Source organism: Pseudoliparis swirei, chromosome 5 (assembly GCF_029220125.1).
Source record: "Pseudoliparis swirei isolate HS2019 ecotype Mariana Trench chromosome 5, NWPU_hadal_v1, whole genome shotgun sequence".
Taxonomy (NCBI): Eukaryota; Metazoa; Chordata; class Actinopteri; order Perciformes; family Liparidae; genus Pseudoliparis; species Pseudoliparis swirei.
This window is the reverse complement of record NC_079392.1, coordinates 19678816-19694236: the sequence shown is the minus strand read 5'-3', so window position 1 is coordinate 19694236 and position 15421 is coordinate 19678816. Positions and strand designations below refer to the sequence as shown.

Sequence of the window (15421 nt, the reverse complement as noted above, 5' to 3'; positions counted from 1 at the left end):
TGGGGGAATTTGAGCAATTTTTACACGTAAAGCGATTTGCCCCTCGAAACTATTATCAAATCAATAATAATCAGAATTACAATATGAATAGTTAAAATGTAAATTCCGCACAAATGTATTTATTTTAAAATGCTCCAATAATTTTCATAATTTATAATTACCACACATTCTTCTGCTAATTATTCCTACAAGCATTGGCCCCGTTTTCTAATCAATTATTACCGAGCCGTTCTCGCGCGCATGCTTTAAAAGTCAACCTAGTAGCACCCAGAGCTGCACTTTACACCCAGGTGCATCTTGCAAGAGACGCATTCCAATCGTGCGACACTTTCAATATATCGCGCCCACAGAAAATGAATGGCAACCATTTATTTAATTGTTTTCTTAGTGTAGAGAGAGAGCAAACCTGGTTCCTTTCTTCAATTCAGACGCTCGAAGTAGTCCGCACAGTACAATCCAAGGTAGTGTGTTGTTGAATCTCTGACTAGTGGAGATCTGAGATAATATGACTATTGTTTTCCTGTAAAGCACCCAGTCTCTGCTTGTTCAATTACTGGAAGGAGCCTCAATGAGGGCGGTTAAATCATTTGCAGAGACATTATCTACGCACAGAGAGAAAGAGAAAGAGGGAGAGAGAGAGAGAGAGAGAGAGAGAGAGAGAAAGAGAGGGAAGGAGGGAAGGAGGGAGGGAGGGAGTAAAGAGAGCAGACATGGGGCCAAACTTTAGTCTATAGAGGAAACAGAAACATTTTGTGGACCACACATGGAGGGTACTTTGAGGATAAAAGCAGCAGGATTCATGATTCACTGCAGGAAATTAATAGACTAATACAGTTCTCTCTGTTTCACTGCCAAAAAACCACATCATAATATTGAATTGTTTTCATTACAGGTGATGATGGATATCTATGCAGATTATGAGATGTGGACAGAATTTACGAGCGAGCAACCTCAAAGTTCCTTCTTCCTCAAATATGTCGCCTGCAAACAAAACCAACTCACAAGCACTCAACTGTCAGCGTGAGCAATCATTAAGAGATAATTTGATTGTTTTTTCAACCTTGGTTTTGTTTGAGGTCTCTGGCATGGTAGCAATTGAACAGACAATTATTTTGTTGATTAGCTTAGTTTTTAGCAAGTTACCGTGCCTGTGATATTCCTCTGAAACTCCCAGACCAGACGCTCAACTCCATCTGACTTGGCAACAGCATGACAAGAACAAAGCTTCCACACTTCCCAACTAAATACTGTACAATAGAATATCCTTAATCAAAGCCTCAGCCTTCCAAACCAACTCAACAACCAAATAAACATATAGATTGAAAACAGCTGGGATGCATACTCTTAAAAAGTGAGCACAAACATTATATGCAATATGCATCTGGCAGGATTTCAACTGCAAAGTAGCCAGAAAACATTGCTTTGGCGTGCATTTACTTGCATTTGTCGTTTTAATTTGTTTTGCAGTTTAACTCGGCCAGAATCAACGTTGCTTTGAAAACTGCATTCGAACGTAAAGAATTCATTATGTTTGAGTGACTAGCGAAGGTCTCTGAATTAAAAGCGCTCTCGGTTTATTAATAAGCACACGCATAAGAAGAACTGGCAAATCACAAGCCGTTTTCTCTCACCCATTGAAAGACATACTATTGGTGTTTTTTATATTTCAGTTGGTTGTTGCCACACCTTAAGCAGTCGGTATTGTGGGAGAGTATCTCAGTGCCCTGAATTGCTAAAAAGTACCTAACCTAAAAAAATGTGATGTAAATAATTTGAAAGACAAACACAGCTAAATAGTACAGCTCCAATAAAAAATTAAAAACTGAAAGTGCCATTTAAACAAAAAGAAAAAATACGTTCTAACATTGCTTCCCACTTTTGCACTTTGCCGGAACCATGTCAGTCTAAACATACTGAAACCAACCAAAAGACTGACATCAAATTATTATTGAAAAAGAAAAAGGCACAGGGAATAAAACTTATCTTACTTGCATTGAGTCGCAATTGTCAAGGACAACAGCAGCCTATATCGAGGAAATATATTGCTATGGTGTTTACCCACAGCATCCATAAATAACAACGGGCCTGTCTTGTTGGAAAAAAGGGGCTTTTAAGTGTGGAAGTGCTTCACTCTCCTATAATCCAGCCGAGACATTACTCCTTCCCCTGGCAGACGTCTGCAGATCCCCCCTCTCACCCAGCAAGGCCCTGCTCTCGGCTGCTATGGCAGAGCCGCAATAACTGCTGTTTGCTTAAAGCCTTGCCTCCCAGGTTCTCCTCTGTCACACAGAAATTGAATATTTTCCCAAATAGTGTTGCAGCTGTGCACAGATAAGGGCAAGTCCTGTTCACATAGCACAAAGAATAAGGCGGGGTCATCGTGAGCATGTGTTATATGTATTAAACATGTCTTAATTATATAAAAGAAAAAACGTATCAATTTAAATGAGTAAAAAAAACTAGCGTGTGGTGTAAAGAATATAATTCTGAAAAAGAAAAAGAAAAATTCTAAATGTGTTTGCAATATTCTTATTATCTAAGAATTACACAAGAGATACAAAATAGTTATAACTTCAGTGGCAACACTAATTTAATTTTTTTTAAATAATAATGCTTTTAAAAAATCCCTATAAAAGGGAGGTATTCATGGTGGTGGGGGGGGGTGCGCAACGCTTTATTGACAGACGTATAGGGAGTGACCTAAATACACACTGCTAATGGCAGACAGCATATCTGATTCGAAACTCAGAACAATATCTTGCACTCGATCGTTTGGTTTTTACGTCCAAGTTTTGCATGCACTTCCATTTCTTCTAAATATCTTTCAGAGAAGCACAAAATGGGTGACGCACAAAAACCGAGATGCCAGATAGGCTCAGGGAGGCTGCCACTTAACCAGTGCACAGAGAGCTTTGCAAGAGCCATCGGCTAATATCCATGTTGTTGCTTGTCACCAGAGTTTGAATTGACCCTTACGTTCCGCCGCCTATGTCCTCCCAGTGTAATGTTCTGCTCGGAAATTATTTAGGCAAGCAGAAAGTTTCACCTGCCATTTCAGGGGCACCGAATCCCCTGCCGCACCAGAGGCCTTTGGCAAGTGGAAACAAATGTTTTTTTTACAAAATGGCAGGGAGGGGAACACACTGCCACACAGCGTTTTACTGATTGCCGATCGTAAAATAAAATCAGTCATGAAAGGGGAGGATTTTTTGGCCCACCAAAGGCCTGCACGTTACGTAGAATTTTGCCACAGCTTTCTTTTACAGCCTTGTTTCTTCCCTCTAATGGAGAGCAGTTATTTGCACAGTATGACTCCATGTAGGTGGTTTAGCAACAGCAAAGATTGCATCAAAAAACACAAGCCCACAATTTACACGGCAAAGAAGCAAAGGGATGTAAATCCAAATGATTTAACTCCCTGCAATCCTCTACTTCTGACGCATGTACAACCTCAATCATTTGCTGGATCTTACTACGGAATAGCTAAGGTGGTGTTCACCAGGAATAAAGACACGGCCTCCCTCGTGCAACGCTAGCACAGACAATCCATTCAGCAGCAACGTTTGCATCAGTCATATGGAGTTGCCAATCGCTGCTCAGACAAAGACAACGGACAGATATGTGAGAGCGCACGACACCAAAACCAAGTTAGCATATGTTGCCACTGGTCAGTGCACGTGCAATCTTATTTAATTAAATCATTTACAAATTACAGATTATTTAAAAATCTGTCGAGGCTATGACAGCTGCGTTACGTCTGTTTAGCACGCCAGTCAGAGACATTTCTAGGGGTTAGAAGAAATACGGCAGCAGTAAATGAAGCAACAGTCGGTAATGTCACAAATGTTGATGCGTTCAACCCCACTTACCGAGCCTCTGGTCTCATGTGCTCTGAGAGTGTCAAACGAAGAGAATAGAGTGATATTTCGCACTTTGTCTGCCCAAAACACACATGGAAGTGTGCTGTGCTGTATTGATCTGCAAGTAGAGATGAACGCCGAAGCAAAGAGGGGCAATCTGGTGCTCTGGCAGATCAAGAGCAGCCTCACTTCCACTAAACCAAGGCTACAGACCGAGAAAGGTGCTTTCTCTCACGCTGGACTCATCGGGCGAAATGCTCATAATGGCGTGCTCAACAGCAGATATCAAACACCGGGACACCCGAGAAGACAAAGTCCATTTTGAATCCGCGTTCGCAAGTAGTTCGTAGTATTTACAATGAGCACCTGTTTAACAGGCGCTGACAAACGGAAGAAATTGCTACAGTATTAGTTAAGAATGAATGCTTTCAATACATGAAGATTTTTTTTCTTTCTTTTCTTTTTCCCCCTCTTTAACCAAATGACCGCCCCCCCGCCCCCATTACACATTACACCATTTAATCTTTGTGATTTGCCGTACAATGGTCCTGTTGCTTTAACATATTCTCTCACACCAACGCACAAACACAAGGGAGATCATGTTATACACAACATGTCATATGGACCTTCTTACAAGAAAGAGGAGAGATACACAAGACTTTCAGTTTAACCAGCTCACACACACTCACTCAAGCCTTTCAGGCTCAGCCAAAAAACAGTGGCAGAAAATACGACTCCCTCCATTGTGTAAGGGCTCTGACCACTGTGATATGCTAATATCTTCCTTCAGAACAGCTGGAATTTGCACTTGCATTAATTCAAAACAAAATTTATGCACAAACATGTGAAAACCAAGTTCCCCAATAAATAGTCTTGGGGAAGAAGTGTTGCTCTTGGAGCCTGATTGGCTTAAATCTTACACATTCCTGAAAACTCAAATAGGCTGCCTTTGTATTAAGCTGAATGTCACTTTGTTATGTATGGTGAGGGAGATAAAGCCACTTCATCCTCCACAGACACCATTCTTTTGATTTATATCTTCTCAAAGAAAGTCTGAAAACAGGTTGTTCCCATTCAATACCGGTTGTATTAAAATGCACAGTTCATTAAAAAAAACTCAACAAATTTGACATGTTGCAGTCATTGTATTTTCCTTGAACAGCTATAATGAATGCGTTCGACCGAGATGTTTCAGACCAATGAGGCAGTAATTCTTAGTTCGCTTAAAAAATGTTAATATCATAAAGATAACAAAATCAAAAATGTTTTTATATATATACAAATGTATAAGCCTTGGGCAAGTGAAGGTTGTAGCTCAACGTATCCTCGTCCGCTGATCGATCACTGAGCCCCGAACTGCCATGCATCACCGGCTGGCCGCGGTGTGTTTCTCGGGCCAGGAGAGGCGCACACGCCGCTCCGCATGTGCGCTCCTGCTGCCTCCTCTTTAACACATGGTTGACATGACGCGTTCGGAATCGGTAGGCCTAAATAATACATGTGCAGTAAAATGATCTAATTTTACAGCCACTCTGCGCCGACTGGGGTTGAGTTAAGTTAAAGCACCCCATATTCCCCCTATTTTAATTTTTTTATTTTTTTGCATGTTTTTTGTGTTCTTTATGTCTCCCTTTGATTGATTTCCATGACATGTCCTGCGCTTGTAGCACCATCGCGTCACACGCTCTGTCTTTAGCCCAAACTAATTATTACACTCGGACTGATTTTCCTCTTTCTTTTCCTTTCTTTGGACAAATAGCCTAACCCCAATTATAATGGATTAGCCTGTGAATGCTCAACAATCACACCGACATCGCTTCGCAGGTCATAGCTTCCAGCATAAATCCCCTATTCAAACCAGCAAGACCATCAGTGGATTAAAAAAGAAAGAAGAAAAAAAGAAAGCCTCGGTGACGATAGCACCACCAACAAACTACACTTCAACTCCGGAGGCGTACATTCCAATTTAATGGTGCTTTACATGTTCTGGTTCACGTGAATGCGCTGCTCCCCCACTTTTTGAATAGTTTCCATTCAGCCAAACTCGGCAACCGATAATCAATCCACATCTGGTTAGGTTTTGATGAATCATTTTTCAATTGACCACGGTAACTCTCGGACCATTTAAATTACTACAAATAGAGGTGTCTCGCTGTAAAGCCCTATTCATTGTTCAAACCAAATTGTGTTCCTCCCAATGAAATGAATCCCGACGCGTTCTACCCGTTCACAAAGTAGCTTAATGCACCGTAAGACTTGAGTAATGTATTTAAAATCAGTCCCGAAAGCAAAAGCTCCGAAGTGAACGAGCAAATAAAAGAAAAGTTATCACACTCCACAGCAACTTGTCACAATAGCCCAGGCTGCTGCTTAGGGGCTGATTTATAAACGTGGTGATGAACCCCATAAAGGTGCAAAAAAAAGGAGAGAAGAAGAAGAAGAAAAAAACGACCCTTACCTTTCTTGAAAAGCAGTGGAGCCAAACAGGCTGAAATGAAGTCAGTTGGGGACGTGAACTGTAAAAATGTCAGATAGTGGAAACAAGGCAGTCTGATGGGAAGTCCTTTGCAGCGAAGACAGTGATTCTGCAGGTCTGAGGCATGCTCCCCTTATCTGGGACGGAGGCTGGCTATCAGGCGGCGGGTCCCCCTCTCAGCCCGTACATTCCCCTGCAGCAGACGCACGCTTCCATGGCCGGCAAGGTGTTGCTCTGCGCTCAGTCCGAACTCGTCAACACCTCGTGGACCTCTGAGCGGCTCATCTACTCTGGAGCTCTCGTGCGCGCCGTTCACTCTCGAAGCAGCGACAACAAACAAGGAGCAGAAGCGGAGCTCGGGGACCCACACGCACACACACGCGCGCGCTAACGCACACGGGCACCAAAAAAAAAAAAAAAACCCAGAAAGACAGAGTGACTGAGAAGGGACAGAGTGTGGTGCTTTCAGTGTCTGTTGGAGAAGACCGATCTCCCGCTACTTTAACCACCGGCGCTGCTCTCTCTTGGCTCCCTCTGTATCACAATGAGAAGAGACTGGGCAAGTTTAAGCGGGTCGCCTGTGGAAAAGATCCCGCTCACAGTGTTGAGACACTTGGTGGAAGCAGCGCGGAGCGGGCTTCCAGTAAACAGCGCCAGTGCAGTGGAGAGCAGGCTGCTGTCTGCCGGAGCTGTCTGAGCGGAGGGCTACGCCAAAACCTGGCATGGAGTCCACATGCGCGCGGACTCGGAGTCTGGTTCTGTGCGGGAGACTAATCACCACAGGAATCAGCTCACCCCCCCCCCCTCTTTTTTTTTACCTCAGAGAATATTCTACTACGTCATACAGAAAAGACGGAGGTTATCAATAAATCCCCCCCCCCTTCTAATTTTAGCGCGTGTGTGTCTGCTTAGAGATGCAACACTGCCTTCCTTTTGGGCACGAGAGGCCCATGCTCTGTCATGGTAGGCAGTCCAGCCTTTTCAACCAATGACAGAGGACTCCTACTGTAATACTACCAGGCATCAACAGAAACATGGAAGTACAGAAAGCCCCCCCCCCATATTCCCACTGTCCCAACAGGATAACGTACTGGACTCGGCAGCAGTGGTCGGCTTGACCACTGCTGATGATGCTGCTGGTATGTGTAGCCAAGCAGTTTTTCATATCAAGAGTCTCTCCTCAATTGTGGGTGTTTTTTCCCCCTCCTGCACTTTTCTTCTTCATGATTCATGACACCATTCTGAGTCAGGGGGATTTTTTTTCAGGCTGCCGTTTCTTTGACCCTTTGACTCATTATCGTAAGATGCTAATTAGGTTGGTGGTCCACAATTCATAGTCAATGTAATGCAGTCGATTACAGTTTGATCGGCACAAGATGTCCACGGGACATTGCCGTGTTGTAATATATATTTTTTTTATTTTATTAAAACCCTTGGAAAAAGTTGACAATATTTTTAAGTAAGTAAAGTAAAAAATAAAATGTTCGAAGCCACTGCTGTTTTTCAGATTTTCATTAGGGCCTCTATCTTGAAATCAGACTATGTAAAACAAAGCAAAACAAGCAGGTTTCTCTACATTTGGTGAAGATTTGGAACATGTTATGATCTAGTTGAGGAATTCTGTCCAGAAACATTATCAGGCAGGACATGGGTACACACCTGGCTTCAATAAAAACTGTCTTTCAGCCACTATGTGGAAATGTGAAGTTGAGTCATGCTTGCCAGGTGAAGGTGAACACAGCAGAGGGGCACACTTATGTTTTCATAAGCATAATTTTACATAATAATACAGACATTTTTTTGTGTGCAAAGGACAAAAAAGAGAAAACAGATGTAATAAAAGGTCACCCAGTGGCAGGCATCCATATCTAGAGACATGTTTATTTATAAACCAAGACTAAAAACACATGTGGTGTCTCTATGGCTGCAGTGTTGAACAGCTTAAACTGCCATTTTGCATGAATTCATTTGAATCTGCTTCCTCAAATTGTCAACAGAGGGCATTAGACTTGTATTGCTATTCTTCTGAATGAACAGAAATCATTGAACTGTACGATTCGCAGGCAGATTAAATAAAAACAGGTGAAGACAGAGACCTCATTTTGAATCACACAGTAATTACAATTATTTTGGTAATTATAGGCCACCTTGTGTGTGTGACCCGAGCCTGTGCACTCATTTCTTTGACGAGTCGCAGCGGTTGCACATAAATTGTTTATGTGAAAGTGTTTATGATAAACTGTGATATAATCATATCTTGCAAATGCGGCACAATATTGCGCTCATCAAATGGCTCATGATAAATGATAAATGCTCGCTCTCCAAAAAGAATGAAGGTGAAAAACAAGGACAGAAATGATGGCAGCATTTAGAGTAAATACATACTCACTATCAAAACTGAAAATGTAAGTGCATGTGTGTGTAAAGGGTATATATGTAAACACAGTGGTTTTCTCTCTTCATATCAGTTGAAAATGGTGGCACATGCTTTGCTCGACCTCAGTCATCCATGGTGAGAGTAAACATGCCCCCCCCCCCCCCCCCCCATTTTCCATGTGGCTCTGAGCCTGCCTCTTAACCTTCAATTGTTCACCTAACAATGCTTATGGGTTCCTTCACAAAATATTTGCACATGATTGACATTTCAGGCACACATGACCAGTCACAGGACTTCTTCTGACCCTCAATCAGTCATGCTGTTGCTTGATGATGGACAGACATACCAGGTTATAAGCTTCAGAGCACAATTAACAAAGCCACATCTAACTTCGACCACTCAATTATGTGTGCATTAAGTGTGTTTGACCTTTATTTTGAAGTGTTACTATATTTAACTGGGCTTGACCGAGAGTCCTAGACAGACACCAGCAGATTTTGCTTATCAACGTGACCAAAATAATCAAAATGCGTTGCACTGCTGTAATGGAACTGCTCACAGTTTACCAAATGAAAGCAAAGCTCAGAGAATCAGCTTTAGGACACCGAAAGGCAGTCGCATTTCTTATTTTCTTCTTGTCCCACCTCTGCCACCAGAGAAAAAATTCATTGTGAAGCTTCAAGTATGTGAACTGCGAACGAGTGATATGTTTCTTTGCCCACTTCGTTTGCATGAAATCCAGCAGCGTGATCTGTTCCACACCAAGTGAAACTCCTCCCCGTCACAACTACGCTGGCCGACTCTCTCCGTATTCTCTCATCAATTTAGTCAAGCTGTTTATAGTGGTCTCCTTGGATATCAAACTCAGAGTAGACTAATAATCAAAGAAGGCCTCTTTACACAGTGCAAACTCTGTTAATATGTATGGAGCCATGGGCAACAATACAGCGGTGAGTTTTGACCTCACTTCTGCAGCCCCTCGAGGAGTGGCCCTGTTTCAGCACTGGTTGAACTGGGCCAAGACCTTATTCAGTGAAGCAACAGGGAAAGCTTACATTGGCTTATTACAATTCCGAGGCATCAGGGAAGCAACAGGGAAAAGCTTGCATATGCTTATGTGTAATGTTTTTTTAAGTTTAAGTACTTCTTTAAATTGTGCATGAGGATGTTAAGTTTCAAACTCCGGTAATAAATAATATAGAATTCAAAAGCCTCTACTTGAAGTTCTTTATCTTGCTTGTCAATATGTATTTTGACCTTGAATATGTTTGCTGTTGTATTAAAGATTTGCTGTTAAAGTAATATCTTAAGATATTCTATTATCACCTATCCTCATTATTTTCCCAGGAATGTGAAATTATACATTACTTTGCTTTCACTATGCTACTGGGAATAATTACAAAATTAATGTATAACCATATGTTGATAAAAACATGTTTGTATGTGTTTTTTAGTTACTTGCTAACTACTTGGTTACTCTTTTGAAGGTTTTTCTCAAGACTCATACTTTGAGTTCAATACAATATCAACAGGTTATTTACACCACCAAGAACCTGACCCAAAAATCAACAATGGATGAAAGAATGAGATTGTATTGGTCCCTCTCCCCTTTTTCTCATTAAACAGACTTCAGAAAGGCAGCCAAGGCAATCAACTTATGTCTAAACGTAAATCAACATTTGTACGTTGTGAGCTGACACACCAAGTAAAATATTATCAAATCAAGTCCCAATGAGTGATCTCATCATTCTGCTTAAATTTCAGTTATTTAATCACAGCGTCTGTCCAAAAATACCACGAAAGCCAGTCCTCCCCCCCCCCCCCCCCTTCCACCCCCTCTCACTCCTTAAAGCGCCCAGGACTTATAATTGACCCAGCAGACAGGAAGCAATTAAAAAGAAGTCAAACACATGAGGGGCTTCGAGATCAAATTTGAAAAAAGCAAGGTCCAGTGTGGGCATGTTGGGCTCTGGCTTGCACAACTGTCAAATAAGTTGAGTGTTAAAAGACCACACTACATAAACAAATCCTTTCATGAAAACGTAAACATTAAAAGATCTTCTAAACTGTGTTCTATACCCAAAACTTTTCAGAAATACACTTTCTGGTACAAAACAGCCTTTAGCTCTTTCCGAGGTTTGATGTATGAAATGCATGTTGCTTTAAACAACCATAGGAGAGCGACGGATATAGGTGAACAATCTCTATTCAAATGTTTTGTATGGAGACCGAACCAAGTGGAAACAGATGTGCCTCACTTTTGACCTATAAAAAAATGATATATGGTCGCAAGTAATAAGGTTCAGCAGAGGCCAACGGTTCCAATTTGCTTCACTTTGCCGTGTTGTGCTCTGTGTTGTGTAAATGTGGACATATTTTTCAAACAAAAGATGTGGCATCACTGTCAACCAAGTGAATGCTTCGTATACTTCAAAATGACCGGGTTGAAAGAAAGATCCATATATTCACTAGTGCAACACATTTAAAAAGGTTTTCTGTCAAGCACAATGTTATTACAATTATAATTCATCAAGTTGATATATTATAATAAGAAAATAAAGTTGTTCGCCAACAGAGAACAGCTGTGATATTTTTCAGGCTAAAAAAATAAGCTAACATATTTTTTTTGCATCATTGTTATTATTCAATTGTCTCCACCAGATTTAAAGTTAATTAATATATCTCTGTAATATTCCCACGGTGCTAAGGAAAGTGTAGGATTCCAGATGTGTTATGCCAGTTGCAATAATGCATCAATCAGATGCATTAAAAAAATAAAAAATGTCTGGTTCTTCCGTTTAGTGAAAATAATAGCAAGATTAACGATCATATTATTTCAATAGAAACATACAATAACTCAGTAGAGCCCTTCTAACGACTTTTTGACAAAACAATACAACAACTACACATTGATCAAATCAAAAATGACCTTCATATGCCAGCGGAAAGAAAAGAAGTCTCAAACGCACTGATGAAGAGGAAGAGCAGGTCAGTGTAAACAAGACAATGCTTCAAAAGCCATCTTTACCTGGACAGACAATAATAGAAATCAACATTATTCGTGAAGTGTGCAGAGGATAATCCGTCTGCGTTAATACCCTCCAGTACGAGAGGAAAATGCCTTCAATTCTTCTCTCAAATGAAGATGAATACTATACTGCAAAGACAGAGGAAAATATGTGACCACACCAGTCCCTTTAGAGGTCAATCATCTTTTACAATAATTGCCCGAAATTTTAATTGAAGCAACATCTTGCTGAAGCATTCATTATTGTGGACAGACATTCCTCTCTTCAATTTTGCATTCCGATTAATTCCACTAATTTAAAAGTAACTGCTTTGTTCCAGTATAAAGGAACACAATTATAAGTTTTAAATACATATAGTTTATTTCCATAAAACATTACTGTTCTAAATACAGAGGCTGCTCACCAAGGCATAACAATGACCACATTCATGCTGGCTATTGCTGCAGATGCTTATTAACAAGTCAACAACAATCTTTGATGGTCTTTAAACTTAACTAAATAACTTGTTCTTGAGGGCCGATTACTTTTCCAGAGGTGTGATTCCAGCCAAATGTATCAGGAAGCACGAGCCTTTGCAAATGTGCAGGGTCCTATTTAAATACTGCCAATATTGAAAGCACATTATTTAATCCATCCTTTAATAGGTCTGTAATTGCACTCTTCTAAATCATGATTTGACACAACTGTTTATAAAGCCAAATTAGTCAGAATGAAATCTTTCCAAGCCAATCAAATAGTTTGCTTGATTAGTGGTGTGCTCCTCCTGGCACACTGAGGAACAGATGAATCCAACAGGGGGAAAAGACAAGCAAAGGAAGGGCAACTCCAATGCTGAGGACAATAAACTAAATTGTTCTGTCCCAATTTCTCAAGAGATACTTTGTAATCACGGCTAATTATTGTTGCACGGTTAAGTGGGAAAGGAACAATCGTCGTTGTTCCAGACATTCCACGCGTTTGCGAAATTGAGAGATATTGTAAAGATTTACAGTAGTTCCGTTACTGCACACCAGAGAGATGATCAATCCTGCAGAGGACCAAATAAAAAAACAATCATCATTTGAAAAGATCCAGTACGGAAAGGTATGCAAGTATTAATAGAAAATATATCAATGTATTGATATGTTACACTATCAATGGATTGTTATTACTAATACATTCATGTGTAAGTGTCATCTTTTGTTATAGCTGGTTGAGTTGTTGAATGGATTATTTAATAATAAATAAAACAGTATTTCTATCTATAACAGTGAGTCATAATTTCTAAGAGCATATGTTGTGTGTAAAATCTGTAAAGTAGTTTAAGTATAAACTAGAGCAGTGGAATAGATGCAGTGGCGTAAAATGAAGCATGAAATGGAAACACTCAAGTGCTTTAAATGTGTTGTCAAATTGGTACTTGATCGTATATACTTATAAATTACATGACATTTTTGGGACATCAGGCAAACAGATCTTTCTTGTTATGAGTTTGTTATGAGCTTCTGTCAATCGGATGCAACAGACAAGCTATGGATCGAAGATGCATGTCTGAGTGTCTGTACAGTTTCTCATCCATCTGACCTGCTTGATACAATTAATTTTCTCTAGAGAGCTTGTGTTATAGACTCTGTGTGGGTGATTATTCACAAAACATTCTCAAGAACAACCTTTCAAGAAGCAAATAACCTTTTACATAAATACCATTTGCATTAGACTGCATTTGTTAATTCTTTCAAAGCTGGCAACCTCAAGTTCTTCTGCATCAGAGTTGACCAAAGAGTGGAAATGTGTCAGAGATTTCAGGACTAACATAAATACCTTCATGAAAGACTCAGAATAAATAGAGGTCAACATAATACATGCGATAAATGTTCGTCAGGCAAAAGGAAATGCAATGACTCCCATCCTTTTTTCAGATTTTGGGATAGACTTGCCATGTTTAACCTAATGCTGGGATGTTTGATTAACTGTGTTAATCATTTCCCATCTGCACTGAGCCCTTGTCTCTGCCTTTTGATTAAATTCTGACTAGTCTTGCATTGTTCATTATGTGTACTTGTCAAATAATTGACTGCTTGAAGGCAAAAAAAAAGATTGTATGCCTTTCAATCTTGATGAGGAAGTGCTTTAATATCATGTCATTCACTTTGCATGGCATATCCCGGAGACGGGGATAAGTACCTCACTAGCACAGCATTCTCGGGGGGTTTCAGAATCAGAATCAGAATCAGAAACAGGTTTATTGCCAAAGAATGAATGTTTTCACAAACAAACAAACGAGGAATTTTTTTTGGTGGAAGGTGCAACATTTGGACATGACAAACAACAATCAACGCAAGGAGGGAGGAGGAGTGGGAGGAAGAGGGAGGAGGAGGAAGAGGAAGGAGCGGGAAGAAGGAGGAGAGAGGAAGGTGGAAGAAGAGGTGGTAGTCCTGGGGGTGACAGTCAGTCAGTCCCGGGTCCATTGATGGCCCCGACGCCGCCGGGAAAAAGCTATTGGTGTGGCGGGAGGTCGTGGTCATGATGCAGCCTCCTCCCGAGGGAGGGACTCGAACAGGAGTGTCCAGGGTGGGAGGGTCGGCGACAATCTTTCTGGCCCGCTGCAGTGACCTGGAAGTGAACAGGACCTGGAGGGAAGGCAGACTGCAGCCGATAACCCTCTCGGCCGAGCGGATGATGCTCTGCAGCCTGCGCTTGTCTTTGGCTGTGGCTGCAGGGTGCCAGACGGTGATGGAGGAGCAGATGATGGACTCGATGGCGTGTAGAACTGTACCATCATCTTCCCTGGCAGGTTGAATTTCCTCAGCTGCCTCAGGAAGAACATCCTCTGCTGGGCCTTCTTGGAGATGGAGCCGATGTTCAGCTCCCACTTGAGGTCCTGGGAGATGATGGAGCCCAGGCGTAGGACTCCACCCAGCGTCGGGGGAGTCACACAGGATGAGAGGGGCGGGTGGGGCTGCATTCCTCCTGAAATCCACAACCATCTCCACTGTCTTCAGAGCGTTGAGCTCCAGGTTGTTCTGGCTGCACCAGGTCACCAGGTGGTCAGTCTCCCACCTGTAGGCGGTCACGTCCCCGCCAGAGATGAGTCCAATGAGGGTGGTGTCATCCGCGAACTTTAGGAGCTTGACGGACTGGTGACTGGAGGTGCAGCTGTTGAGAACAGCAGAGGAGAGAACACAGCCTTGGGGGAACCCGTGCTGGTGGTCCGGGAGCCTGAGACGTGTTTCCCCAGCCTCACGTGCTGCTTCCTGTCGGTCAGGTAGTCTGTGATCCACCTGCTGGTGGCGAGCCGCACGCAGCTGGGAGAGCTTGTCCTGCAACAGGGACGGATGATGGAATTGAAGGCAGAGCTGAAGTCCACAAACAGGATCCTGGCGAGGTTCCTCGGGAGTCCAGATGCTGGAGGATGTAGTGAAGGATGTTGACTGCATCGTCTGCAGACCTGTTGGCTCTGTAGGCGAACTGCAGGGGTCCAGGAGTGGGTCGGTGATGGTCTTGAGGTGTGAGGACCAAGCGTCAAAGGACTTCATGACCACAGAGGTCAGGCGGGCCTGTAGTCATTGAGTCCTGTGATCTTGGGTTTTGGGGGACGGGATGATGGTGGAGGCCTTGAAGCAGGCTGGGCGTGGCATGTCTCCAGGGAGGTGTTGAAGATGTCGGTGAACACCGGAGACAGCTGGTCCGCACAGTGCTT

The 15421-nt window shown here is 42.0% G+C and overlaps 1 protein-coding gene across 10 annotated transcripts in view; it reads right to left on the bottom strand.

Moving 5' to 3' along the window:
- adgrl2a (adhesion G protein-coupled receptor L2a) overlaps positions 1–6775 on the bottom strand; it is a 133335-nt gene extending 126560 nt beyond the window's left edge. For 9 of the 10 annotated variants that reach the window (XM_056413906.1, XM_056413907.1, XM_056413896.1 and 6 more), the window contains exon 1: positions 407–522. The gene's annotated coding sequence lies outside the window, so the exon portion shown is untranslated. Of the gene's footprint in view, positions 1–406; positions 523–6318 lie in introns of those variants that run through there. The other variant, XM_056413898.1, reaches the window with a different exon arrangement.
- Positions 6776–15421: the final 8646 nt, after the last annotated feature.